We start from the raw sequence: 11,720 nt of genomic DNA on the forward strand, positions 1-11,720 counted from the left end.
CAGCAAGTCTTGCTATTAAACTAAGTAAGCTTTTTTTTCTATTGGGGAAACCTCTCCTTATCCCTTCTTACCCCCCTCCTTTTTTTTTTTTTTTTTTTTTTTTTTGTCTTTAAGGAACCAAGTCCCACACTGGAAATATGACGACAAAGGCTGGCAACACAAACACAATTCCTGTTGAAACCTGTGGATCGTGTATTTCCCTATAACCTCCCCCGCCCAACCCCCAGCCCCTTCTTCTGGGTGGGCTTGCAAGGTTGAAGGCTTTAACCTGCTTCAGCCTCTTCTGCCTGGGAAAACAATAAAGCTCTTATTCCTCTTTTGCCCAAACTCTGTCTTCACATTATATTTTAGCTCTGAAGAACAGAAATCAGTTTTTAACAGCAGAAAGAATGTGTACGAGAAGACAATATTTTTCTTCATCTGTTCTCTATTCTTTGGCCAGCCTATCAATTAAACTGACACAAGGCATGGTCACAAGGGGAAAAAAATAATTTCTTAGTTATGAGAAACTGAAAAATGATGAGACTCAAAGTCAGGCAGTTGATACTTATATACCATTTCAACTAAGGAGAAGGGGATAGGGATTTACATCTCAAAAAGTAGGAAGTACGTTCAAAGAGAAAGGAAAGAGCAAATGTTTATCCAACATATGTTTGCCCTGCCAGGCAGGTAACTCTTTATAAAATGTTCATCGTGGGTGCACCTGAATGGCTCAGTCAGTTAAGTGTCCCTCTTTGGCTTAGGTCATGAACTAAGTTGGTTAGTTTGAGCCCCACATGGGGCTCTCTGCTGTCAGCAAAGGGCCCACTTCAGATCCTCTGTCTCCCTATCTGCTCCAACCCTGCTCGTTCTCTCTCTGTCTCTCTCTCAAAATCAATAAACTTTACAATAAATAAAAATTAAAGTTTCATCTTTGCTATTAGCTCCTTCCTGGTAGAGGTCCTTCATCTAATTTATTCTTGGTATATATATCAGCCTCAGGAAAGAAGGACATTTTTCCATTGCCAGCAACTTAGAGGTTGCTAGAGGATATTTTGTTAAGTTAAATAAGCCACATACAGAAAAATATATATACTGTATGAAATCACATACATGCAAATCTTTAAAAAGGCAAAATTATTAAAGATTAGCATGTTTGTTGCCAGGGGCTGAGGATGGGGGAAATGTTTAGATGTTGGACAACTGGCAAAAGGCACTACTAATGCAGGATGTGTAAGCAGTGGATGTTTACACCTCGGTGAGTATGGTTAATACTAGTGTATTGTACCGTTGAGATTTGCTAAGAGAGGCTATCGGAAGTGTTCTCAACACACACGTATACACACACACATATTAACAATGGGAGATGAGGGATATGTTTATTGGATAGATTGTGGTAATGACTTTGTAAGTAGGACCCAAGGGTACAGGAGCACCTGGTTCCAGTGGCCCCAGACAGACCCAGTTCTGCCACTCATGGCTGACCAAATCCAAGGGCAAGACAGAGGACTTTTGCTGCCTCAATTTTGACCTCAAGCTTGCTCACTGGGTTCCTTCCAGCTTGTCTCCTGGCTCAGGAGGAAGGCCCTGAAGACAAAGTATCCCTCAGGGGAACTGGAACTACCCCTCATGCCTCAAAGACTGCCCTGAGCCAGAGAGACCCCACCCTAGACTGACTCCTAGACCGTGACAGACTTCACTGTCTACCTGCAGGTCCTGACTCCTTTTGCCCCTCCACCCACCTCTCCCCTTTTCCCTTCCATAAACCTGGAAGCGTATCTAGCACTTTGGAGACAGTCCTTGAGACAATATTCAGCCATCTTTCCAGTGTCAGCCTCCCTGAAATAACTTCCTGTCTTGTTTCACCACCTCTCATCTCTCTGCCTTTGGATTTTGTCAGTGGTAAGTGGCCAAACCTGGTCTGTGTGGGTCCCCCAGAGAAGGCAAGAACAGCAGTGGGATGAGTGGTGATAAAACAAGAAGGAGTTTTTTTCACGGAGGCCAACACTGAGAAGAGAGGTGACCAACATCTCAAACACTGTCCCCAACCTGCTGAAAACCCTTCCAGTTTATATAAAGAAATGTAGGACGAAGGGTGGTGGTACATGCAGGTGGTGAAGGCCAGGCCAATCATTGCATTGCTGTCAGGCAGGTAGGGTCCTGCTGGCTCAGGGCAGTCCCTATTGCTGGAGGGGCTAGTTTCCTTCCCCTCCTGGGATGCTTTGCCTGCTGGGGTTTCTTCCTGAGCTAAATGCTGACCTGGAAAGAAGAATGGAATCAGTTAGAAAGTACAGGGGCGCCTGGGTGGCGCAGTCGGTTAAGCGTCCGACTTCAGCCAGGTCACGATCTCGCACTCCGTGAGTTCGAGCCCCGCGTCAGGCTCTGGGCTGATGGCTCAGAGCCTGGAGCCTGTTTCCGATTCTGTGTCTCCCTCTCTCTCTGCCCCTCCCCCGTTCATGCTCTGTCTCTCTCTGTCCCAAAAATAAATAAACGTTGAAAAAAAAATTAAAAAAAAAAAAAAAAAAGAAAGTACAGACAAGGTCAAAAGAGAGACAGTTGAAGGCACTGCTGGGTCCTCTTTCCATTTCACAAAGTCTATGTATATATTTACTTTTTAAAACTTGACTGACCTCTAAATGTTCAGAAATGAAAAACAGGGTGATGAATGGGTTGGCTCCTGAAACTCCCATGGAGCAAGAATGTCCTATCCCCTTTTGGGGGTGTCTGAATTCCTGTCCCTTTCCGGTTGTTCAGGCTGAACTAAGAAATTGACATGAGACTGGGTGGCTCAGTTGGTTGAGCATCTCTTGATTTTGTTTGTGAGATCAGGGATTGTGAGATCAAGCCCCACATCAGGCTCTGCTCTGACAGCACAGAGCCTGTTTGGGATTCCCTTTGTCCCTCTCTCTCTGCCCCTCCCTGGTTCTCACTTCCTCTCTCTCTGTCTCCCATTCTCTCTCTCTCTCAAAATCAATACACTAACGTTTTTAAGAAAATTGAGACAGGCAAAGACTATCCTTGTAACCTGTTTCTTTTCAAAAGAGTCAATTGACATCAAAGCTCAATATAGACCAAGTGAACTTCAGCACATCTATCCATTTCAATTCCTCAGGCTGGAAATGTCTATTCATTATTGACTACCACGAGCTTTCTTTTTATATGTATCAGCTGACACATCCACCTGCATTTTCTTCTGTCCTAGGCAGTTCACTATTACACTTATGACTGAAAATACTTAAACATGCTAGCGGATTTCCTTGAGTATTTCATCTGTCAAGACATCAACATTTCTCCTAGGATACAAGACACAATGTTCACCACTTGGTCTCTAATGCCTGCATTCCCTAAATCCTAGCTTTTCCTACAGCTTCACCTGTGGTCAGTTGCATTACAATTCAGAAACAATTTCCCTTACCCCTGTTTCTTGAAGGACCTTCTAACCTTTAAACTGTCTTTGTGCAACAATCTTCAAACTCTGCACCCAGATAAATTGGGAAACTATAATGTCTCATATTGAAAGATACACATTCAAAGATAATTTCAAGTGTTTCTTCATTATTACAGGGAAAACTGTTATATTACTGCTAAGACTCTGGCCTTATTGGTGGAACCATTAACAACATAATTGTTAATAACAAGCTGCTTATATTATAATTATGAAAGGTTTCATTTTATGCCTGTAATTTATTATTTTTTACTAGATAGATTACATTTTTTCTTACTTTATTTTAATTTATTTTGAGAGAGAGAGACTTCCAGCACAAGAAGGGGAGGGGACAGGGAAGGGAAGACTGAATCCCAAGCAGGCTTCACGTCATCAGTGCACAACCTGATTGGGGCTGAACCTCAAACCGTGAAATCACCTTAACCAAGATCAAAACTCAGAGGCTTAACCGCTTGGGCCACCCAGGATTCCCTAGAATACATTACTTTATTCACAATTTTACTTACAACATCACTGACATGTAATTGACATAACACTCTGGGAGGCATGAATATATAAATGACTGACAGGAAGAACAACAGACTACATTTTTCTCATGAGATGGGGGAGTTTGGGTATAAAGGTTACAAAGATGCTCCCTAGGACAAGGATGCTTGGGGTAGCTGTTATTTCAGGAGACAATCTACTTGTGGTACTACTCCTATCAATAGGTTGGCCCCTCAGCTTGCACATGCATAGCAGGAAAACCATAAATGAGTCCTAAACACAAAATACCTGAGGTGTGAGGATCATCATCCTGTCTAGAGGATGTGCGAGTCTGCAAAAGAAGTCTTAGGAAATTTAGGAAGAGTAAAATCATGCAAGTATCTTATTTTGGCCACCATGGACAGAAACTAAGTTATTCTTTGCTTTTAATGTGTATTTATTTGAGCGATAGAGAGTGAACAAGTGTGAGTGGTGGAGGGGGAGAGAGGCTCCATACTCACTGTGGGGCCCCATGTGGAGTTTGACCCATGCCCATGAGATCAAGACCTGAGCAAAATCAAGAGTTAGACACCCCACCGAGTGAGGCACCCAAGCACCTCTAATTCCATTTTTAGTTATTTTAAAACCTCATCTACTGTTCTCCTGAATGGCTCCTGCACCACTTTGCATTCCCACCTACAGTGCAACAGGGTTCCCCTTCTCTTCATCCTCGCCAACACCTGTGGTTTCTTGTGTTGTCAATTTTACCCATTCTGACATATCTCATCAGTGGAAAGTGATATCTCATTTGTGTTTCCCTGGTGATGAGTGATGCTGAGCATCTTTTCATGTGTCTGTTAGCCATCTGCCTATCTTTCTCCCAAAAGTGTCTATTCATGTCTTCTGCCCATTTCTTAACTGGGTTGCTTGTTTTTTGGGGTGTTGACGTTGAGAAGTTTTTTATAGATTTAGACTTTTCATTCAAGTCTCAATTACTATGTCATCCCCATCTTTCCAAATGATAGGGTTAAGTTTGTCCTTTTTTGGTAAAGTACATACATTTTGAGCTAGAAGAGAGAATTTTGGAATCGAATTTCGGCAAAAACCAAACAGTCACAGAAAGCCTCAGAATTGGTACTTAGTGGTAGGTTTTTGATTTTCAGGATGCCTTGAAACCTAGTCCTTGTTCTGACAGCAAGTGCCTTAAATACCCATGCTGGTTTTGAGCAAACTGCAATTTTTCTTTGGACACTTGATGTCTCTTTAAAAACCACAAGTTCACAGGTGTATGCTGGTGTCATGCAAAGAATCTTGAGAAGGGGAGCAGAGAACAAAATTATGTACATACTATAACAAAGGAGAGCCTGCAGAAAACTTACTATCATCCAATAGCCTTAAGATTGTCATCCAGGAGGCGCAGGAAGATGGCGGCGTAGGAGGACGCTGGGCTCACCGCGCGTCCTGCTGATCACTTAGATTCCACCTACACCTGCCTAAATAACCCAGAAAACCGCCAGAGGATTAGCAGAACGGAGTCACCGGACCCAAGTGCAGACGAGAGGCCCACGGAAGAGGGTAGGAAGGGCGGCGAGGCGGTGCGCGCTCCACTGACTGGCGGGAGGGAGCCGGGGCGGAGGGGCGGCTCGCCAGCCAAGCAGAGCCCCCGAGTCCGGCTTGCAAAAGCGGAGGGGCCTGATGGACTGTGTTCCAACAGCAAGCGCGACTTAGCGTCTGGGAGGTCATAAGTTAACAGCTCTGCTCGGAAAGCGGGAAGGCTGGAGGACAAAGGGAGGGTGAGCTGCGGAGCCCCCGGACGACAGAGCTCAGTTTGGCGGGGAACAAAGGCGCTCGCCAGCGCCATCTCCCCCGCCCATCCCCCAGCCAAAATCCCAAAGGGAACCGGTTCCTGCCAGGGAAATTGCTCGCTCCGCGCAAACACCTAACTCTGTGCTTCTGCGGAGCCAAACCTCCGGCAGCGGATCTGACTCCCTCCGGCTGCCACAGGGCCCCTCCTGAAGTGGATCACCTAAGGAGAAGCGAGCTAAGCCTGCCCCCCCTCCCGCCGTGCACCTTGCCTTCCCACCCCAGCTAATACGCCAGATCCCCAGCATCACAAGCCCGGCAGTGTGCAAGTAGCCCAGACGGGCCACGCCACCCCACAGTGAATCCCACCCCTAGGAGAGGGGAAGAGAAGGCACACACCAGTCTGACTGTGGCCCCAGCGGTGGGCTGGGGGCAGACATCAGGACTGACTGCGGCCCCGCCCACCAACTCCAGTTATACACCACAGCACAGGGGAAGTGCCCTGCAGGTCCTCACCACACCAGGGACTATCCAAAATGACCAAGCAGAAGAATTCCCCTCAGAAGAATCTCCAGGAAATAACAACAGCTAATGAGCTGATCAAAAAGGATTTAAATAATATAACAGAAAGTGAATTTAGAATAATAGTCATAAAATTAATCGCTGGGCTGGAAAACAGTATACAGGACAGCAGAGAATCTCTTGCTACAGAGATCAAGGGACTAAGGAACAGTCACGAGGAGCTGAAAAACGCTTTAAAGGAAATGCAAAACAAAATGCAAACCACCACAGCTCGGATGGAAGAGGCAGAGGAGAGAATAGGTGAACTAGAAGATAAAGTTATGGAAAAAGAGGAAGCTGAGAAAAAGAGAGATAAAAAAATCCAGGAGTATGAGGGGAAAATTAGAGAACTAAGTGATACACTAAAAAGAAATAATATACACATAATTGGTATCCCAGAGGAGGAAGAGAGAGGGAAAGGTGCTGAAGGGGTACTTGAAGAAATTATAGCTGAGAACTTCCCTGAACTGGGGAAGGAAAAAGGCATTGAAATCCAAGAGGCACAGAGAACTCCCTTCAGACGTAACTTGAATCGATCTTCTGCACGACATATCATAGTGAAACTGGCAAAATACAAGGATAAAGAGAAAATTCTGAAAGCAGCAAGGGGTAAACGTGCCCTCACATATAAAGGGAGACCTATAAGACTCGTGACTGATCTCTCTTTTGAAACTTGGCAGGCCAGAAAGAATTGGCACGAGATTTTCAGGGTGCTAGACAGCAAAAATATGCAGCCGAGAATCCTTTATCCAGCAAGTCTGTCATTTAGAATAGAAGGAGAGATAAAGGTCTTCCCAAACAAACAAAAACTGAAGGAATTTGTCACCACTAAACCAGCCCTACAAGAGATCCTAAGGGGGACCCTGTGAGACAAAGTACCAGAGACATCACTACAAGCATAAAACATACAGACATCACAATGACTCTAAACCCGTATCTTTCTATAATAACACTGAATGTAAACGGATTAAATGCGCCAACCAAAAGACATAGGGTATCAGAATGGATAAAAAAACAAGACCCATCTATTTGCTGTCTACAAGAGACTCATTTTAGACCTGAGGACACCTTTAGATTCAGAGTGAGGGGATGGAGAACTATTTATCATGCTACTGGAAGCCAAAAGAAAGCTGGAGTAGCCATACTAATATCAGACAAACTAGACTTTGAATTAAAGGCTGTAACAAGAGATGAAGAAGGACATTATATAATAGTTACAGGGTCTATCCATCAGGAAGAGCTAACAATTATAAATGTCTATGCGCCGAATACCGGAGCCCCCAAGTATATAAAACAATTACTCATAAACAGAAGCAACCTTATTGATAAGAATGTGGTAATTGCAGGGGACTTTAACACCCCACTTACAGAAATGGATAGATCATCTAGACACACAGTCAATAAAGAAACAAGGGCCCTGAATGAGACATTGGATCAGATGGACTTGACAGATATATTTAGAACTCTGCATCCCAAAGCAACAGAATATACTTTCTTCTCGAGTGCACATGGAACATTCTCCAAGATAGATCATATACTGGGTCACAAAACAGCCCTTCATAAGTTTACAAGAATTGAAATTATACCATGCATACTTTCAGACCACAATGCTATGAAGCTTGAAATCAACCACAGGAAAAAGTCTGGAAAACCTCCAAAAGCGTGGAGGTTAAAGAACACCCTACTAACGAATGAGTGGGTCAACCAGGCAATTAGAGAAGAAATCAAAAAATATATGGAAACAAACGAAAATGAAAATACAACAATCCAAATGCTTTGGGACGCAGCGAAGGCAGTCCTGAGAGGAAAATACATTGCAATCCAGGCCTATCTCAAGAAACAAGAAAAATCCCAAATACAAAATCTCACAGCACACCTAAAGGAAATAGAAGCAGAACAGCAAAGGCAGCCTAAACCCAGCAGAAGAAGAGAAATAATAAAGATCAGAGCAGAAATAAACAATATAGAATCTAAAAAAACTGTAGAGCAGATCAACGAAACCAAGAGTTGGTTTTTTGAAAAAATAAACAAAATTGACAAACCTCTAGCCAGGCTTCTCAAAAAGAAAAGGGAGATGACCCAAATAGATAAAATCATGAATGAAAATGGAATTATTACAACCAATCCCTCAGAGATACAAACAATTATCAGGGAATACTATGAAAAATTATATGCCAACAAATTGGACAACCTGGAAGAAATGGACACATTCCTGAACACCCACACTCTTCCAAAACTCAATCAGGAGGAAATAGAAAGCTTGAACAGACCCATAACCAGCGAAGAAATTGAATCGGTTATCAAAAATCTCCCAACAAATAAGAGTCCAGGACCAGATGGCTTCCCAGGGGAGTTCTACCAGACATTTAAAGCAGAGATAATACCTATCCTTCTCAAGCTATTCCAAGAAATAGAAAGGGAAGGAAAACTTCCAGACTCATTCTATGAAGCCAGTATTACTTTGATTCCTAAACCAGACAGAGACCCAGTAAAAAAAGAGAACTACAGGCCAATATCCCTGATGAATATGGATGCAAAAATTCTCAATAAGATACTAGCAAATCGAATTCAACAGCATATAAAAAGAATTATTCACCATGATCAAGTGGGATTCATTCCTGGGATGCAGGGCTGGTTCAACATTCGCAAATCAATCAACGTGATACATCACATTAACAAAAAAAAAAGAGAAGAACCATATGATCCTGTCAATCGATGCAGAAAAGGCCTTTGACAAAATCCAGCACCCTTTCTTAATAAAAACCCTTGAGAAAGTCGGGATAGAAGGAACATACTTAAAGATCATAAAAGCCATTTATGAAAAGCCCACAGCTAACATCATCCTCAACGGGGAAAAACTGAGAGCTTTTTCCCTGAGATCAGGAACACGACAGGGATGCCCACTCTCACTGCTGTTGTTTAACATAGTGCTGGAAGTTCTAGCATCAGCAATCAGACAACAAAAGGAAATCAAAGGCATCCAAATTGGCAAAGACGAAGTCAAGCTTTCGCTTTTTGCAGATGACATGATATTATACATGGAAAATCCGATAGACTCCACCAAAAGTCTGCTAGAACTGATACATGAATTCAGCAAAGTTGCAGGATACAAAATCAATGTCCAGAAATCAGTTGCATTCTTATACACTAACAATGAAGCAACAGAAAGACAAATAAAGAAACTGATCCCATTCACAATTGCACCAAGAAGCATACAATACCTAGGAATAAATCTAACCAAAGATGTAAAGGATCTATATGCTGAAAACTATAGAAAGCTTATGAAGGTAATTGAAGAAGACTTAAAGAAATGGAAAGACATTCCCTGCTCATGGATTGGAAAAATAAATATTGTCAAAATGTCAATACTACCCAAAGCTATCTACACATTCAATGCAATCCCAATCAAAATTGCACCAGCATTCTTCTCGAAATTAGAACAAGCAATCCTAAAATTCATATGGAACCACAAAAGGCCCCGAATAGCCAAAGGAATTTTGAAGGTGAAGACCAAAGCAGGAGGCATCACAATCCCAGACTTTAGCCTCTACTACAAAGCTGTCATCATCAAGACAGCATGGTATTGGCACAAAAACAGACACACAGACCAATGGAATAGAATAGAAACCCCAGAACTAGACCCACAAACGTATGGCCAACTCATCTTTGACAAAGCAGGAAAGAACATCCAATGGAAAAAAGACAGTCTCTTTAACAAATGGTGCTGGGAGAACTGGACAGCAACATGCAGAAGGTTGAAACTAGACCACTTTCTCACACCATTTACAAAAATAAACTCAAAATGGATAAAGGACCTAAATGTGAGACAGGAAACCATCAAAACCTTAGAGGAGAAAGCAGGAAAAGATCTCTCTGACCTCACCCGTAGCAATCTCTTACTCGGCACATCCCCAAAGGCAAGGGAATTAAAAGCAAAAGTGAATTACTGGGACCTTATGAAGATAAAAAGCTTCTGCACAGCAAAGGAAACAACCAACAAAACTAAAAGGCAACCAACGGAATGGGAAAAGATATTTGCAAATGACATATCGGACAAAGGGCTAGTATCTAAAATCTATAAACAGCTCACCAAACTCCACACCCGAAAAACAAATAACCCAGTGAAGAAATGGGCAGAAAACATGAATAGACACTTCTCTAAAGAAGACATCCAGATGGCCAACAGGCACATGAAAAGATGTTCAACGTCGCTCCTTATCAGGGAAATACAAATCAAAACCACACTCAGGTATCACCTCACGCCAGTCAGAGTGGCCAAAATGAACAAATCAGGAGACTATAGATGCTGGAGAGGATGTGGAGAAACGGGAACCCTCTTTCACTGTTGGTGGGAATGCAAATTGGTGCAGCAGCTCTGGAAAGCAGTGTGGAGGTTCCTCAGAAAATTAAAAATAGACCTACCCTATGACCCAGCAATAGCACTGCTAGGAATTTATCCAAGGGATACAGGAGTACTGATGCATAGGGGCACTTGTACCCCAATGTTCATAGCAGCACTCTCAACAATAGCCAAATTATGGAAAGAGCCTAAATGTCCATCAACTGATGAATGGATAAAGAAATTGTGGTATATATACACAATGGAGTACTATGTGGCAATGAGAAAAAATGAAATATGGCCCTTTGTAGCAACGTGGATGGAACTGGAGAGTGTGATGCTAAGTGAAATAAGCCATACAGAGAAAGACAGATACCATATGTTTTCACTCTTAGGTGGATCCTGAGAAACTTAACAGGAACCCATGGGGGAGGGGAAGGAAAAAAAAAAAAAAGAGGTTAGAGTGGGAGAGAGCCAAAGCATAAGAGACTGTTAAAAACTGAGAACAAACTGAGGGTTGATGGGGGGTGGGAGGGAGGGGAGGGTGGGTGATGGGTATTGAGGAGGGCACCTTTTGGGATGAGCACTGGGTGTTGTATGGAAACCAATTTGTCAATAAATTTCATAAAAAAAAAAAAAAAAGATTGGCATCCATAGGATGGACCCTCTGTGGGACCCTGAGGCATTACTGCCCAGGTGTATTGACTTTCCTCCCAAGTAAAGGTAAAAAGATACTGGATATCCCTGTCAAATGGACTATTTTTAAAAGGACTACCTGGGCCAGTTTCAGGGAAAAATTGGTTTTCAGTAGTAATCGATGTCATTAGGGCATGAATGTTGGGAAAAACAGGACACAGACAGATACGAATGTTATTTATTGCTCAGGGGTCCTAATCAAACTTCCATCCTCAGCCTTCGGGTTTTCTCACAGGTACAATAGGGGGTGACACAGGACTGGAACAACTCCCCTCCTGATATACCCTTCCCTTGCCAGGACTCTCCTTCCCAGGAACGCCCTTTCCCCCAGGACCCCTCCTCTTCCCCAAAGGAGCTCCTCCACCCCCTGCTCTCTGCCCCCTCACCCAAGGCTACCATGGTCCCAGGTCCTGGCCTTCATAGCAGCAGTGG

Source organism: Lynx canadensis, chromosome E2 (genome assembly GCF_007474595.2).
Source record: "Lynx canadensis isolate LIC74 chromosome E2, mLynCan4.pri.v2, whole genome shotgun sequence".
In the NCBI taxonomy this organism is placed as follows: domain Eukaryota; kingdom Metazoa; phylum Chordata; class Mammalia; order Carnivora; family Felidae; genus Lynx; species Lynx canadensis.